This window comes from Mobula hypostoma, chromosome 23, assembly GCF_963921235.1.
Source record: "Mobula hypostoma chromosome 23, sMobHyp1.1, whole genome shotgun sequence".
Lineage (NCBI taxonomy): Eukaryota > Metazoa > Chordata > Chondrichthyes > Myliobatiformes > Myliobatidae > Mobula > Mobula hypostoma.
In genome coordinates, this window is record NC_086119.1 from 37,112,171 (window position 1) to 37,129,976 (window position 17,806).

At 40.0% G+C, this 17,806-nt stretch overlaps 1 long non-coding RNA gene across 1 annotated transcript in view; it reads left to right on the top strand.

The window, feature by feature from the left end:
- LOC134336682 (uncharacterized) overlaps positions 1-13,473 on the top strand; it is a 76,044-nt gene extending 62,571 nt beyond the window's left edge. Inside the window, exon 3 of the long non-coding RNA XR_010015849.1 lies at positions 13,232-13,473. This is a non-coding gene — a long non-coding RNA (uncharacterized LOC134336682). The remainder of the gene's footprint in view (positions 1-13,231) is intronic.
- The last annotated feature ends 4,333 nt before the right edge of the window (positions 13,474-17,806 follow it).

Sequence of the window (17,806 nt, forward strand, 5' to 3'; positions counted from 1 at the left end):
CAAATCTGTTTCAAAAGTGAAGCTTTCTTTTTCCAAGTCCTAACAACATTCTTTCTCTATAACTTCAATCCTGATATCTATCCTTCTTTCTATTGTCATTAACCCAGCAACCACCCTGAATTCTGATGATGATGTACTGTATGGGGCCTGCAGGTTTTCAGTGAACAACTTGCACAGCCCCTGGACTTAGAGACAGCCTGTCACTCACCTCAGACTCCCAGGATCTCTCTGAACATGTTTCAGAATTGCAGCCTTTTAAATGGATTAGCACCTCCCATAAATTTGCATTCTGGGTCCCTCTCAGGCTCGTCACTTCACACAGTGAGTTATTGAAGTCCATGCAGTGCTAGGCACTGAGCAGAATCAATTGCTTGGTGTTTGATCACCAACATTAAAGAGTCATTCTTCGGTACAGACAACAATTCTCATACTGGAAAGTGTTGGTGGATGTTTGAAACTATGTTTAGTTTCTTTACTAGTTCAAATTGTTTCTGAAGACTAGATTTAGATTTTGTAGGTCATAGATTTGGTATGACGAGCTTCTGTATCGTAATGATCTGTACTCCAACAGCACTTTCTTTTGGACTATATAACCTTCTAGTCTGAGCGGAGGGAGGTTAGACATCAGCTGGTAATCCTTATCATAAAATAAACTTCAAAATCTACCAAATTGGATTCAATAGATAATCTATCAATTTCACTAAACTTGCCTGGCCATTCTTGCAACTAGGAGGAAACGTGTTTCAAACTAGCTTCCAAGAATGCTTCCAATTAACTTAAACAGCCAAGGGCTTTGCTAAGACTGCGCTAACATTTAATAAAACCCTTTTAAAGGAAACACCTGAAAATTGCAATACACCTAATGTTCAACATGAAACACTACACAACTAGAGATATGTTCCACAAGGGCATTAGTGTTTCCATACCAGGTTGTGATGCAACCAGTCAATATACTCTCCACCACACATCGATAGAAGTTTGTCAATGTTTTAGCTGTCATGCCAAGGCTTTGTAAACTTCTACAGAACTAGAGGTGCTTTCTTCATAATGGCTCTTACATGTTGGACTCAGGACAGATCCCCTGAAATGATAACACTAATGCTTTTAAAGCTGCTGACTCCCTTCACCTCTGATCCCAATGATGTCTGGCTCACGGACCTCCAGTTTCTGCTCCTGGAGTTAGTAATTGTGCTGAAATTGAATGAGAGTTTGTTACTGTGGCACCACTCAGCCAGATTTTTAATCTGTCTCCTATATGCTGATTCGTTACCACCTTTGATTCACCCAGTGACAGTGGAGTCATCAGCAAACCTAAATATGGCTTTGGAGCTGTGCTTAGCCTCACAGTGATAACTATGAAGTCAGTAGAGCAGGGGGGGTAAGCACATTGCCCTGTGGTGCAGCCTTGCTGATGGAGATTCTGGAGGAAATGTTGTTGGCAGTCTGATCTGACTCGGGTCTGCAAGTGAGGAAATTGAGGATCCAGTTGCACAAGGAGGTATTGATTAGTTTTGAGAGGATGATAGTATTGAATGCCAAGCTGATAAACAGCATCCTGATGTATGCATCCTTACTATCCAGATGTCCCATGGTTGAGTGAAGTGCCAACAAAATGGCATCTGCTGTGGACCTGTTGATGAATTGGTAGATGAATTGGAGTGGATCGAAGTTGTTTCTCAGGCAGGAGTTGATATGTTCTACCACCAACTTCTCAAAGCACCTCATCACAATGGATGTAGATGATACTGAATGAAGGTTGTTGAGGCTGGTTTCCATGTTCTCCTTAGGCACCGGTGTAATTGAAGCCAGCTTGAAACAGGTAGGGTACCTCATACCGCTGAAGTGAGAGGTTAAAGATATCAGTAATCTCTCTAGTCAGCTGATCAGCTCGGCCAGGTACTCCATCCGGGCTGAGTTCTTCCCATGGTTTCACCATCCTGAAGCATTCTCTCCCAGAGACTGAAATCACAGGGTCATCGGGGGCAGTGGGAAGCTATGAAGTCTCCTCCAGGATTTGATTGTCAAAGCAAGCATTGTTTGGTTTTCAAATACATAATTAGTCATTTCAAGAAGCTCAGGAAAGTCTGTCTATATTTCTGAATCAAGGTTGGCTAATCTGTTTTCCAGAGCAAATGGTTACATAAGCTAATGAATCTGCTTCTTGACGGTGCTGTTTTGTAACTCAATAATATCTAGAGAGACTATTTGGGTGAAATGGTGTCACTATGCTTTCCCACATTTTTTTGTTTTTAATAGTTATGTTTATTCAATGTATAGCAATGAATCTGGATGTTTGAAATAATGGCAGCAACATTAGAAGTAACAAATGAGATCACTGTTCCAGAAGGTTCACCACATGTTTTTGTATGATGCACTCTATTGAATGTAATACTCGGAATTTTGTATTGGTTAACCAATTCCTGTCATTTTATGCTTGTTGAGTTTCTATTTTCCTATCGAAGACAATAACTCAAAATACAATTTACTAAAGCCTCGATGTAGAGTTATTTGCTCCCTGTAAGGACAATGGAGTTGAATTTGGCAGCAGCATGCAATACATGTATGTTTCTAATTGAATTGAGGGTGAATTTTTATTCCAGAGTTCTTTAGGATCACCTCCATGAGAAAATATCTGATTCTGATCTCTTAGATAATTTCACTCAAACATCTAGTCTGCATATTCACTCAATAGCCTCCTATGATATCAGAGAATAAAGGAGCTTCCTGCAGCATATATTACAGGGCAGCTGGACTCATGGCCACAGTTGTCATTTGGGTTTTCCACTTGCAGGTGGCCAAATACACCTTGTCCAGTTCAAATTTTGCTGATGGAAGTCTACTGACTCTGAGAACAGTCAAAGCTAAGGACCTCTACATTGTGCTTAGTTGCACTGGATGCATCATCGATTCTTTAAGGTTGAATTTTAGACCTATGCTGTTGCTTGCCATGTTGCAGAATGGTGGTGTGATTTTATTTACTTTACCTATGAAACTTTTGTCAAATCTTTGTGAATAGAGAGGTTGGTATTACCCATTATTAGCTGTATCTTACAAATTGTGTTGTATTGGAGGTCACACTCAGTGCAACCCAATAAGAGTAGAGTTAAGAGTCTGTATAGCAGCATTTCTTTGGCATATCTATGATCTTTTTTTTGGCAAATAGAGAGCTTTGAGATTGAGCAGGGTTCTGCAGCAGAAAATCCATTTTTTGATCAAATTGATTCTACTATTTCGTCCTTTATTTGGAATAATAAAAAACCAAGAGTTAATAAGTTTCATTTACAAAAATCTAAGAAAGAAGGTGGACTCGCGCTACCTAATTTAAGATCGTATTATTGGGCTGTTAATATTCAACAATTATGTTTTTGGTTATATTGGCTTGATAAGAACCAAAAACCAGCTTGGATTGATTTAGAATTGAAAGCTATTAATCAATTTTATTTAACTTCACTATTAGGAGCTCCATTACCTTTACAACTTGCTAAAATCTCTAACTTAAATTTCTATCCTGGTACAGAGAAAGGTTGAACAAGTTAGGTCTTTATTCTTTGGAGTGTAGAAGGTTGAGGGGAGACTTGATAGAGGTATTTAAAATTATGAGGGGGATTGATAGAGTTGACGTGGTTAGACTTTTTCCATTGAGAGTGGGGAAGATTCAAACAAGAGGGCATGGGTTGAGAATTAGAGGCCAAAAGTTTAGGGGTAACATGAGGGGGAACTTCTTTACTCAGAGAGTGGTAGCTGTGTGGAATGAGCTTCCAGCAGAAGTGGTTGAGGCAGGTTCAATGTTGTCGTTTAAAGTTAAATTGGATAGATATATGGACAGGAAAGGAATGGAGGGTTATGGGCTGAGTGCAGGTCGGTGGGAATAGGATTGGGTAAGAGTTCGGCATGGACTAGAGGGACCGAGATGGCCTGTTTCTGTGCTGTAATTGTTATATGGTTATATGGTTATATTAAACAGTCCTTACAGATTTGGTTTCAGTTTCGCAACTTTTTTAACTTCAAACAATTTAAATTGTCTAGTCCTGTATTTCAAAATTTGCTATTTAAACCTTCAATTACCGATTTGTTCTTTTGCAGATTTATTTAGTGATGGCCGATTGATGTCTTTTGAAGAGTTAATTAGTAAATATTCTCTCCCTCACACACATTTCTTGCAATATTTACAGGTCAGACATTTTTTACAAAAAATATGTTTCTACGTTTCCATATATGCAAGAATCTGATTTGTTGGATACTATTTTAAATATGAATCCCTTAGTGAGAGGGTACATTGGTAGAATTTATAATTTATTTTTACTACAAAAAGATAACCTCTCACTAAAGATTAAACAAGACTGGGAGAGAGAACTTAATATGACTTTTGTTAATGAAGACTGGTCGCGAATTCCGAAAATGGTTAATTCTTCTTGGATATGTGCCAATCATTATTTACTTCAGTTTAAAATTGTTCACCGCTATTATTTAACAAAGGAGAGGCTATCCAAAATATTTCCTAATATAGATAATTATTGTGATAGGTGCAAAAATGAAGTAGCTACTTTGTCACATATGTTCTGGTCATGTCCCTTGTTGAAATCTTTTTGGAAATATTTATTTTCTACAATTTCTAAAGCTTTGAAAATTAATTTACAACCTAATACATTGACTGTTCTATTTGGAAAAGTTCCACATCATATTCAGGGTATTTCATTTTCAAACCAACATGTAATTGCATTCATTACATTGTTGGCAAGAAGAGCTATTTTATTGAAGTGGAAAGATACCTCTGCTCCTACACTAACTCAATGGTTTTCCCAAGTAATGTTATGTCTCAGTTTGGAAAAAATTAGAAGTAGAACTTTTAATCCCGGATTTGATTTTGAGAGAAGGTGGGGCTCTTTCACTAAATATTATCGTTTAATTTGAATCGATTTACATGGTTTCCTTCCAATTTTATGTTATGTAAATGTGATTTGGTGGTTGTTGGTTTCTTTTTCTTATATATATAAATGATTGTAAGATGTATCGCTCCGGGAGTTGGTTCCTAATGTTTTTTTTCTCTTTTTTTGTTTTATAGTTAGTGGGATTTTTTTTTAAATTAGCTGGGGTTCTCTTTTTTCCTTCTTTTTCTCTTATAAATTCTATTTTTCATTAGCATATACAGTGTATATGTTTTTTTTCTTCAGCTTTATTAATTATATATATACTAATTTGTTGAATCTCTGTATTTTATAGCTGTAGAAGATTATATTAATAAAAAGATTTAAAAATGAAATGAAAATCCAAGGACTACAGGTGGAGTACTCTGAATATGCTCCTCAGTGGGATTCTAATGTTTGCATTGTCCAAGTATTTGCTCAGCTTGTCTTCCTGTTTACTTTAGGGAACATTTTGGTTTCCTGTGTAAAATTGAATGGTCAGCTTGACTTTATTCTGCATCCTCATTCACAAATTTCAAAGGAAGCATGGACAGTTACGCAATTCTAATTGGCCATAGCTGATGGTCTTTAAGTAGCCCACATTGGAAAGCAGCATAGCAAATTTGGAGAGGCAACATCAGGCCCCCTTATGGATGTTTAACCCCGATTGTTAGGCATATGATTAACGTCTGTACAAGGAGAAAGCCACCACAACTTTAAGGTGACATTATATTAAGTGAAAATAGACTAAATCAAATCAAATGTGTTAAATCAGTTACAATGTAAACCAGGTTCCCTATAGTTCCCAGCAGTTTACATATTGCATTGCGTCCATCATGATAGATAAAGTTTCAATGAAAGCTAAATATAGAAACCATAGAAACCATAGAAACTACAGCACAGAAACAGGCCTTTTGGCCCTTCTTGGCTGTGCCGAACCATTTTCTGCCTAGTCCCACTGACCTGCACATGGACCATATCCCTCCATACACCTCCCATCCATGTATCTGTCCAATTTATTCTTAGATGTTAAAATAGAATATACAAATAATTTATAGAATCTAATCAGTTTTATACATGTCTTCATGGAAGACACAGTGTGACGGGTTGCAGTCCATGTTTTCATTCTTAAAAAGTTTATAACTCAGTGAATTCTCAAAACCCTGTTACTTTTGAGAATTCATAATGCAGCACTTTTGCATTGGTGACCTGAAGGGCACATATTGCTTTAGCCCGAACAACTTACAATTTCTCTGGTTAAACCAAAATCGAGGAGTATACAGTCTTTTACGGAAGTGTTCATGCAATCTCGATGGTTTCATAGTTTCATTAGACAGCATGGTATTAAAAATAAGGTACATGAGGTGTCGCTGATCTGCCGGGAACAAAATAAAACCATGCTCCAGGTACGTAACATTGCATTGACGCACTTTCTGTCGTTTGGGTTACTTAGCAGGATTAGAATTCAAGGCTTCACCACTTTCCAATTCAGAGATCACATTGTTCATATTTATCTATCACTTATGGGTCTAAATTAAAATAAAAAACTAACAGAAACTGGGAATGTCTATCCAAAGTTGACGACAGCAGAGAGTTGACACAGTTGGTCAGGTCTTGTGCTTAAAGTTAGGGTGCCATTTACCCCCCCCCCCCAAAGAATCTTGAACACTCACCGATTACTTCTATTTCTCTAACAACCACTAAGGCCACATAACCAGCCCCATTGGGAATCACTGCTCTAATCCATAACACTAATTTAACATTTCAAAGGGTCAAAGGTTCAAAGGTTCAAAGGTCCAACTTAATGTCAGAGAAATGTATACAATATACATCCTGATATACTTTTTCTTCGCAAACATCCATGAAAACAGAGAAATGCCCCAAAGAATGAACGACAGTTAAATGTGAGACCCACCCCAGCTCCCCCCTCCCACGTGTAAGCTCTTTTACGAGCTCTATGCCTGAACATCGCAAAGATCTCGTGTCTTTGGGCCCACAGCGAAAGATTTTCCGGCCTCCCCGACGACACATGAATCTCCTGCCGTAACATTGACCTTCGATCCGCCCAGTCTCCACAGCCCCGAGATCTCAGGCTTCCAAATACGAGTGAGACTTTAATTTTGATTATAAATGATTCCCTTTAACATATTCATTGAATGCAGCCCTAGCAGTGCATAACAGACAATTGTATATTCTCACTAACATCTTTTTATCTGTGTCTTTCTTCTCCAGATTTCATTGTTACCTATTTAACTATATTCCCTCATTGACATATCTTTGACCGATGAAAGAAATCTGTCACTATTTATCATCTAATCTTGAAAACATCAGTCATCCCAATTGTTTACGTTCTAAGTATTAAAAAAGATCATCTGTCATGGAAGTAGGATCTTTGACCCATTGAGTCAATGCCAGCCATCAACAACCAATTCACAGTGATCACATTTAATTCCTCCCCCATTCCCATCAACTCAGTCCCACAATCACTAGGGACAATTTACTGCGGCCAATAAACGATCTAATCAACATGTATCTGGCATGAGGGAGAAAAATGGAACAAGCCATGTGTGCAGTCATGGGGAGAGCATGCAAACTCCACACAGACAGCACCAGAGGAGAGGATTGAACAGAGGTTACTGGAGTTGTGAGGCAGTGGCTCTACTGGCTATGCCCGTACACTACATAAAATTACTAAGAAAAGGTTTAACTTCCTCCAGAACAATTCACCTTTGATCCAATTTCAAGAAAAAGCAACAGGAATTCTTAACCATTATGCTTAAAAATTATGACATGCCACAATAAAGTACAGTATAGTATGCTTCAAGTGTAACTAACCAAATAATGATTATTGGTGGATCTATGAGAAATTTACATAGAAAGTTTATAGCTGTGATGCCTAAGCTTTTGCTCCACGAGTCATAATGTTGATGTCCAGCTGGTTATCTTGTTCTCAATCAGATAGAGATGTGGCAGATTAGATTTAAATTTGCTGAGACATTGTGTAGAGTCACCGGATCAAAACTACATCTCTCATAACCCTTGAATTTATAGCCTGTGACTTTGATAGAATTTTTATCTGATGTAGAATGTATTGTTCATATGCTGGTCATCATGCTCTCAATCAGATGGAGCTGTGCTGGGCTATGATGTGAACTCTAATAAATTAACTAGCTTGAAAGCTCACACAAAACAGTTGAGCTCTCTGAGAGCCAACAGCAGCAAAGTATGGTGCACTTTCCCATGATGAGGAATTATTCCCCGTTGCAGGATCCTGGAGAATTTGCACCAGGCTACACCTCATCAGAATGTTTAACAAGTGGAGCATTGGTTTGTGCATTTCTATGACTCATAAAATGATAAAAACAAACGTATGTAGTATCTAAACCAATATGCAATTCCTAGCCAAATATTCTTTCACTTCAAATTACCTTCAGGATGGTATTAAATTAAAAGGACTTGCAATTCCACTTAAGCTTAAGATACAAGGACTGGTTAGATCACACTTGGAATATTATGTTCAGTTCTGGTTGTTTTATTATAGGAAGGATGTAGAAGCTTTAGAGAGGGTGCAAAGGAGATCTGCCAGGATGCTGCCTAGATTAGAGAGCATGTCTTACGAGGATCTGTTGAACAAGCTAGAGCTTTTCTCTTTAGAGTGAAGGAGGATGAGAGGTTTCTTGATAGAATAGTTAAGGTGATAAGAAGCATATATAGAGTTGATAGCCAGAGACCTTTTCCCAGGGCAGAAGTGGCTAATATGAGAGGGCATTATTTTAAGGTGATTGGAGGAAGGCACAGGGTGGATGTCAGAGTTAAGTTTTTTACACAGAGAGCAGTGGGTGTATGGAATGCTCTGCCACAGGAGATGTTAGAGATAGATACGTTTGAGACATTTAAGAATCTTTTAGAAAGGCACATGAATGATAGAAAAAATGGAGGACTATGTAGAGGAGAGGGTTAAATTGACCTTAGAGTAAGCTGAAGGTTCGGCACATCATTTTGGGCTGAAAGGCCTGTACTGTGCTTTAGTGTTCTACAATATGACCATGTTTTTCAAGGATCCATTTCAAAGATTTTATTCTCTTCTGTGTGATTTTAATCTTTTCACCATGGAGGTATTGCCTAATAGGAATGCAAAGCAATAGGTTAAGTGGATCACAATCAGGAATAGCACTGCAATAAAACTCAATTAAATCAACCTGCCAGGCCATGCGAGCTTGTCTGGATTGGAAGCTCCAGCTGAAATGTATCCATTTAAATAGAGTCATGGTAATCATATACATTATCACCACTGCATTAAATGTCGGAAGTCAATGGATTCAGCTATTTTTCAACATGAGATCATTTATCTGCAAAATTAATTCATAGTAGCAGTAAAAAATCAATGTTGGATTACATCATTACATTGTCTAAAAGCCAAAATATTTTCATGTTTTATGTGAATCAGCTATCAAGTGTATTTGAGATTTAGTTAACAGTTTGATTGATTTTTGGCATTACTTATGAATAATTTGTGACAGACATTATAATGATCATCTGCAAACAAGGCCTCTGGCCATCCATATGATAGCTGAAATCTACTCCTGAACCTATCATGTCCTCAGAATACTCTGCTGTTATTCTTGAATCTATAGTAGAAATGTCGACATTAGCTTTCTATATTTGAAGATGATGTATAATTATTAGAAGAAGTCTAGTGAGAGCTCATGATGCTAAGGTACATCCTAAGATGCGCTGAGACACGTAATCAGTGCTATAACCTGTTGTGATCAGGTGTTTTGGGTCTTTCAGCATCAGACACCGTCACCCAGGCAACCCAGTTAGGATTGATAAGGCACTCGCTTGTGTCCCAGCAGTATTAGTTCACGGGTTGCACCTATTGATTCATAGACATCTGGAGGTATTCTCAGCAGCCTCTGTGATGGCTCTTCTCTTTTCAGCCCTTGTAATACCAAGGAGAGAGTAGGTTCTGCACAGCGAACAACCAGCAAAACTCTACACCCCACCTTTATAAGCTCGGAACATGCCCTCCAGCTTTGTCTTTGGCACAGCTCTATCAGTTCCTGGTATTTGGCCTTCTTATGCTCGAACACCTCCTCAATCTGGTCTTTCCAAGGCACTGTAAATCCTACTATGATCAAGACACCGTTAATTCTACTGCGACCACCTGCTTCAAGGTTTCTGATAGAATGACCATGTCAGGCTCAGAGATGAGGATGCAACGAAGTCAGGAAATTTTAATTGCTTGCCAAGATCGACTCTCAGTTGCTAGTCAGACACTGTGGCGAGCAAACCTGCTGGTGATCGAGGCTGACGCTATAGTTGGTCTTCAGCTTTGACAAAGGTTATAGGTGGTTTGGGTGGGTGGCGGTGTGTACTGTTGTTAATGGCTGAGGAGATATTTTCTGCCACAGCCATCAGCACTTGGCTATGGCGCCAGCAGGAGCAGCCTTTTCCCAGGGTGTTTGGGCAGCTGCTGAGCCTATGTTCCAGGCAGAGAGGACGTGATGGTGCCTCACTTTTGCCCCAAGCAAAAAAGGTCTGCTAGACTAGGCAGGATGTTGTAGACAACCTGTATCATGAACCTGATGTGCTGGGGTTCTGTCTGCCAGATTTTGGACCAGCAGATCTTCCACTTCAGTGCAGCTTCCCACCTTCTCCAAGCTCCCTGATGCCCATTCCTACTAACTTGGTGGCTTAGCACTTCCTCGACAGCTGCTCAGACCTCTTCCTGGACCATTTTGCATCTGTCTCTGCCCTGAGCCATGTCAAAGCAGATTGAAGGGAAGCTGTCCAGCCCCGCCTGACTAGACACCACTGTCTCACCCAGATCCCTGTGCCTTAGACATGACTCAACCATCTCCATTGTGACCTTGGCCTTCCAATTCCTGCCTGTCTGGACCTCAGTAACTGCTGCCAAGACTTTCAGGTCACTAGAATCTCTGTACAGTAGCAATTCTCTTGTACAGGAAACCATAAATTCACCATATAGGCTACCGAAGGGAAGCTGCAAATTAATCCTTTTCCCCGTACAGAGCAATGCTGCTCATGCGACATGGGAGGTCCAGCCAACTTCAAAGGTATCTTTGATGTTTCTTTCAAGACCTCAAATGCTGACATTGATACCTCATATACAAGCATTGGCCAAAGGATTTGGGGGAGGATGCCATGCTGGTTGACCAGGCCTTGAACTTGCCAAGTAGCCTGATTTGTCCACACTGGTGACCCAGACTTCTAACTCCTTGATGATCTTCTGGATGGCAGCTGCATCTCTTAGGCTGCAGTCAAAGACCTTCTCCAGGCTCTTGACTGGTTTCTCAGAGATGGATGTGATAGCAATATCATCTAAGGAGAAATAGAATTTGTCCCTGAATCTCTCTTTCTTTAACACCAGAGATCTGGATTTTTTTTTTTGGCTTAAAGCTCATCTTTGCCCATGAAAGGATCCTCTCTAGCCCCTGGAGGATCCATCTACTGCCTGAGACTGATGAAGTTGTCACCATGAGATCATCCATGAAGGCTCTGATTGTGGGCTGCTGCATGCCCGCCTTAGTCAGAGAGCCTCTACACTCCACTTCAGCTGCCTTAACCAGCATGCTCATGATCAGAGATAAGAGGATCACTGAGATTGTGGTACATCTGGTTATAGTACCCTTCTTGAGCTGGTGCCAGCCTGATGTGGTTGTTCCTGAGGAGACTCTCAATCTGGTTGTGACCTGTAAACATCGGCAAGGTCTAGCCATAGTGTGACAATGTTTCCCTTTCCTTTGCACACTTCTCTGATCAGCTAGGAAACCACAGGTGTGGCACTCTGGGAATCCCTCCTTTCTGTACAGATGTCTCAATGTAGCTATTTCTGATGCCCAAATCTATGCATTAGATTCTCAGTAATTGTTTTCTATTCTTTAGATTCTGGAGTGAAGGAAGGTCACTGTATAATTTTGACAACTTTTATTATTTGAATCCAGAGGAGTTCTTTTGAGTGAACGTGATGAGTTCTGATGATCTGACTTAAATTTAAAAGTGTGAATGAGTAGAAAATGAATATGGAGTAATTTGAGTAGTAGAAAAGACATCCATAATATTCTGTTGAGCCTCAGAAACGTGATGGCTGAATTCTACAAGGGAATTTGCCGCAGAGTTATTATGTCAAATCAGAATGTGACGGAGATCACTCCATAAACACACTCCTTCGACACACACAAACATTGCCTTGTCATTCTGCTGAGTGTAAGCACTTCAATGTCTTACCCGGTATACTCTTATAATGGGTCCCAAACTGAGATGATGCACTCAGGTTGGCTTTATGGTGCCTTTCTCGCCATACAACAGCAGAATATTCATTTCTTTAGTAATGGGACTGTGTAAATGTGTGTAACACTCTCACCAGGGCTCATATACAGGTTTGATTTGTTAGCTAACTCCACTAACAGCCACATGACTCAACAGTGAGAAGGCCACCTTTCATAAACAGTATACATCTAGGGCAGTTATGATTTGGGGTTCAACCAAACAAGAATACCATGATGTTCCAATTAAAGAAATCTCAATTTGACCAGATGCTGTGAAAATACCGCCCATACACAGTTATCAGTAGCTCAGAAAAGACAGATCGTACACCAGCATAAATTGTAAAGAAAGTATTTTTGCCAACTTTTCAACTTTGATAAACAGTTACAGGGAAGAAAAGAAAAATAAAAGGGCCCATTACAGTTAAACAAGACCTGAATGATTTGGCTCTCTCAGGAGTATTGGCCCTGCCTCCTTGGAGCCGTTCACCTGCACAATGTACTTCTTGCAATAGGGACTCTACTTCCAACAGCATTCTGTGGCATCTTCCCTTGTGCCCTGCTCAGCAGCTCCCACTAAAAGACCCAAACCAGACTGCTGAATGTCACAAATCTCTCTCTGCCTGCTCTCTCTAGAGACTTCTTCTGATCCCACCATCCTGATTGGCTGACACAACATTCCTAAGTTGAATAACATTGTGAGATGCATCATATTCTAATTCATGTGTAGTCTTAAGTTAACTTTGTTGTTAATTTAAGATGGTATGTCCTAGTGCCTAAAAAAAGGAGCTGAACACCTTTAGTAGGAGAGAGACTGAAGGAGCTGCCAGGAGTTCAGACTGGCCAAGAATAAGTATGAACTATTATTGTGTGTTCTGGAGGATATCTTTTTGTAAATACGAGGGGTGATTGATAAGCTTGTGGCCTTAGGTAGAAGGTGATGAGTTATATAGCTCTTGTTACATGCACATGCAGTTCAACTCTTTGAGTGAAAATGCAGAAAGTTTGAAGTTAATAACTCATGTCCTTTTACCTTAGGCCACAAACTTATCAATCACCCCCGCTGTTGACCACTTCTGGATGTCCAAGACGCCGACTTCTACAAAGGAGGGATCTGTATGCTCCACGACCACTGGACTAAGTGTGTAATAGGAAAAATAAATGTGCGAGGTTTTCTAAAATTGACTCCTTCTACCTTAGGCCACGAACTTATCAGTCACCCCCTGTGTTGGCAGTTTTCTTTTCACAAATTTCGCTAATTTTTGTAAGTTTGATTTTTGATGCACCTAATAAATATCCATGTAATAAAGTACTAAGCGACTCCAGCCATTTTCTTCTTTGGTCATAACCCACATATCTAACAGAGTATGGAAGGAAATGTGGTTTGATTAGAGATCCATCTACCATTTGCATTTCACATCCCCTTTAGAATCATCTAAAAGTGAATTAAAAAAGGTATTGGCGGACAAAATTGAAAGGGGCGAATACAGAACTGAAGATGTTATATTTGAATGCATACAGTATATAGAATAAAGTCGATGAACAGATACAGATCGGCATGTATGATATTGTAGGCATCACCGAATCATGGCTGAAAGAAGATTATTGCTGGGAGCTTCATTTCCAAGGATACACATTGTATTGAAAGAATAGGCAGAAAGGCAGAGGGGATGGTGTGGCTCTGTTGGCAAAAAATGAAATCAAATCATTAGAAAGAGGTGACATATGGTCAGAAGTTGTTGAATCGTTGTGGGTAGAGCTAAGGAACTGCAAGTCTTAAAAGACCCTGAAGGGAGTTACTTACAGACCCCAAAACAATAGCAAGGAGGTGGTCTACAAATTACAGTGGGAGATAGAAAATGCATGCCAAAAGGGCAAAGTTACAATAGTCATATGGGATTTCAATATGCAGGTAGATTGGGAATGTCAGGTTGGTGCTGGATCTCAAGAGGGGGAATTTCTGGAATGCCTACGAGATGGCTTTTTAGAATAGTTCATGGTTGAACCCAGTAGATGATCAAGTATTCTGGAGTGGATGTTGTGTAGGGAACCAGAACTGATTAGAGAGCTTAAGGTAAAAGAACCCTTGGGGCAAGTGATCATAATATGATTGAATTCACCCTGAATTTTGAGAAGGAGAATCTAAAGTCAGATGCATCAGTATCACAGTGGAGTAAAGGGAATTACAGAGGCATGAGAGAGGAGTTGGGCTAAACTTGCTTGGAAAAGAACTGTGGCAGGGATGATGGCATAGCAGCAATGGCTGGAATTTCTGGAAGCAATTCAGAAGACACAGGATATATACATCCCAAAGAGGAAGAAATATTCTGAAGGCAAGATGACACAACTGTGGCTAAAAAGAGAAGTCAAAGACAACATAAAAGCCAAGAAGAGGGCATATAAAAGGGCAAAAATTAGTGGGAGAGTGAGGATTGGGAAACTTTTAAAAACCAACAGAAGGCAACTAAAAAAATCATTAAGAAGGAAAAGATGGAATACTAAAGTAAGCTGACCAATAATACTAAAGAGCATACCAAAAGTTTCTTCAGATACAGGTATAAAGGAGAGGCGAGAGTGGATATTGGACCGCTGGGAAAACGATGCTGGAGAGGTAGTAATGGGGGGGGGGGGGCAATGAAATAGCGAACAAACTAAGTAAATATTTTGTATCAGTCTTCACTCTGGAAGACGCTAACAGTATGGTGGAAGTTCCAGGTGTCAGGGGGAGTGAAGTGTGTGAAATTACCATTACTAGAGAGAAGGTTCTGGGAAAATGAAAGGTCTGAAGTTAGCAAAGTTACATGGACCAGATAGTATACATCCCAGGGTTCTGAAAGATGTATCTGAAGAGATTGTGGAGGAATTAACAATGATCTTTCAAGAAGCACTGGATTCTGGAATGGTTCCAGAAGACTGGAAAATTGGAAATGTCAGTCTACTCTTCATGAAGGGAGAGAGGCAGAAGAAAGGAAGCTATAGGCCAGTTAGTCTGACCTCAGTGTTTGGGAAGATGTTGGAGTCGATTATTAAGGATGAGGTCCTGGGGTACTTGGAGTCACATGGTAAAATAGACCATAGTCAGCATGATTTCCTCAAGGGAAAGGTTTACCTGACAAATCTGGAATTCTTTGAAGAAATTACAAGCAGGATAAACAAAGGAGAAACAGTGGATGTTGTGTACTTGGATTTTCAGAAGCTTTTGACAAGGTGCCACATATGAGGCTGCTTATCAAATTAAGAGCCCATGGTATTACAGGAAAGATACTAGCGTGGATAAAGCAGGAGGCAAAGACTGGGAATATAGGGAACATTTTCCAATTGGTTGCCAGTGACTAGTGGTGTCCAACAGAGGTCTGTGTTGGACTGCTTCTTTTAACGTTATCTCTAAATGACTCCGATGACGGAATTGATGGCTTTGTGTCAAAGTTTGCAGACAATATGTAGATAGGTGGAAGGGCAAGTAGTTTTGAGGAAGTAGAGAGGCTACAGAAGAACTTAGATAGATTAGGAGTATGGGCAAAGAAAACTTAGATGGAATACAGTGTCGGGGATATATAGTCATGCACTGGTAGAAGATATAAAAGGGTAGACTATATTCTAAATGGAGAGAATATAAAAAATATGAGGCGCAGAGGGATTTGGGTCTTTGTGTAGGATTCCCTAAAGGTTAATGTGCAGTTTGAGTTGAGGGTGAGGAAGACAAATGCCATGTTAGCATTTATTTCAAGAGGACATATAAAAACAATCATGTAACGTTGAGACTTTATAAAGCAATGGTGTGGCCTCACTTGGAGTATTGTGAGCAGTTTTGGACTCCTTATCTTAGAAGGGATGTGCTGACACTGGAGAGTGTTCAAAGGAGGTTCACAAAAATGGTTCTAGGATTGAGAAGCTTTTCATTTGAAGAGTGCTTGATGACTCTGGGCCTATATTCACTGGAATTCAGAAGAATGAGGGGTGACCTAATTGAAACCTATCAAATGTAAAAAGGCCTCGGTAGAGTGGATGTGGAGAGGTTGTTTTCTATGGTTGGAGAGTCTTGGACCCGAGGACACAGCCTCAGAATAGAGGGACATCCTTTTTGAGGAGGAATTTATTCTGCCAGAGTGGTGATTCTGTAGAATTCATTGCCACAGGCGGCTATGAAGGCCAAGTCTTCATGTATATTTAAGGCAGATGTTGGTAGATTCCTGACTGGTCAGGGCATGAAGGGATACAGGGAGAAGGCAAGAAATTGGGACTGAGTGGGAAAATGGATCTGCCATGATGAAATATTGGTGCGGACTCGATGGGCCAAATGGCCTAGTTGCTCCTATGTCTTATGTTATTATGGTCTAAAAATTGTTTATTTGTGGCCCAGAGCAAACAAACAAGTTGGCATTTGAAAGCCGGTGATTCGTATGAACTATAAGACCATAAGATACAGGAGCAGAAGTAGGCCATTTGGCCCATCGAGTCTGCTCCACCATTCAATCATGGGCTGATCCAATTCTCCCAGTCATCCCCATTCCCCTACCTTCTCCCCATACTCTTTGATGCCCTGGCTCTATACTCTCACTTTGTTTCTCTTCTCAGTGTCAATAACTTATTGCTCAGGAATGTCTATGGAACTTGGGGCTTTTTAAAGTGGGTTTCTACTGAAAGGTGAAAAACAAAATTAATATTTACTTTTCCTTTATATCCATGGATAAGGTCAACATTCACTACAGGTCTAAATTTCCCCCGTGAAGGCAGTGGTGAGCTGCCCTCCTGAAGTATCTTAGTCTATAGCCTAGAGTTGGGACTTTAACCCAGTGACACTGAACTGAAGCAGTTAATAGCCCTCCAACAACTATGAACACCTTCTTCTTTTCGCAGCATGACTCCACCATTGGAAAGCTTAACTCTGATCCTCACTGATTTCCTTTCTACCAGTTTCCATGATACTACATCCAGCAAGCTGCTAATTTGAATTCAAGAGCAGTCACTCTTACATTATTTCTGCATTTAGCCTTTGTCCATCCCTGGACCATGGCAGTAAATTAAATGGTGCTATCAGACCATGAGTGATCAGCAGTAATCAGGTTAATGCAATTGGCACTTACTAGCTCTATTGACAAATCTTTCCACCAGTTTGCTATTAATTGAGTACAGGCTGTGAAAAGTAACCAGCTGCATTGGAATTGCCCTGATCTTGAGAACAGGTTGATGGTAACCGTGAAGTGCTTTCAGGTAGTTGTAGTTGTATTGGGCTGGGCTGCAATACATGACATCCTTGTGTATATTGTTTTCATCTAATCTCATTCACACTCTCAAGTTATAGCCTGCCGAGTTCCCCAGCAATCTAATGTTGATCTCTCTTCTCTTCCTCATATGTATTCTGCTCTGAGGAAATATCATTTACAAGCTCTAGGTCTGTTTCCAACTGTTTACTATGACATCCAATTTAATTTCCTATGAAGTAGTGATATTTCCACCTCCCACCAGTGTGTGTTCTCAGCTCACCTCTCTGTTGTCCAACAGAAGTCAGCAACTAGCTTCAACTATATTCAACCACATCAGGAATATTAACAACCCTATCTTGCATTCTTACCCAATCAAGAGCATAGCAGCTCAGTTTTATAACTTGATCTA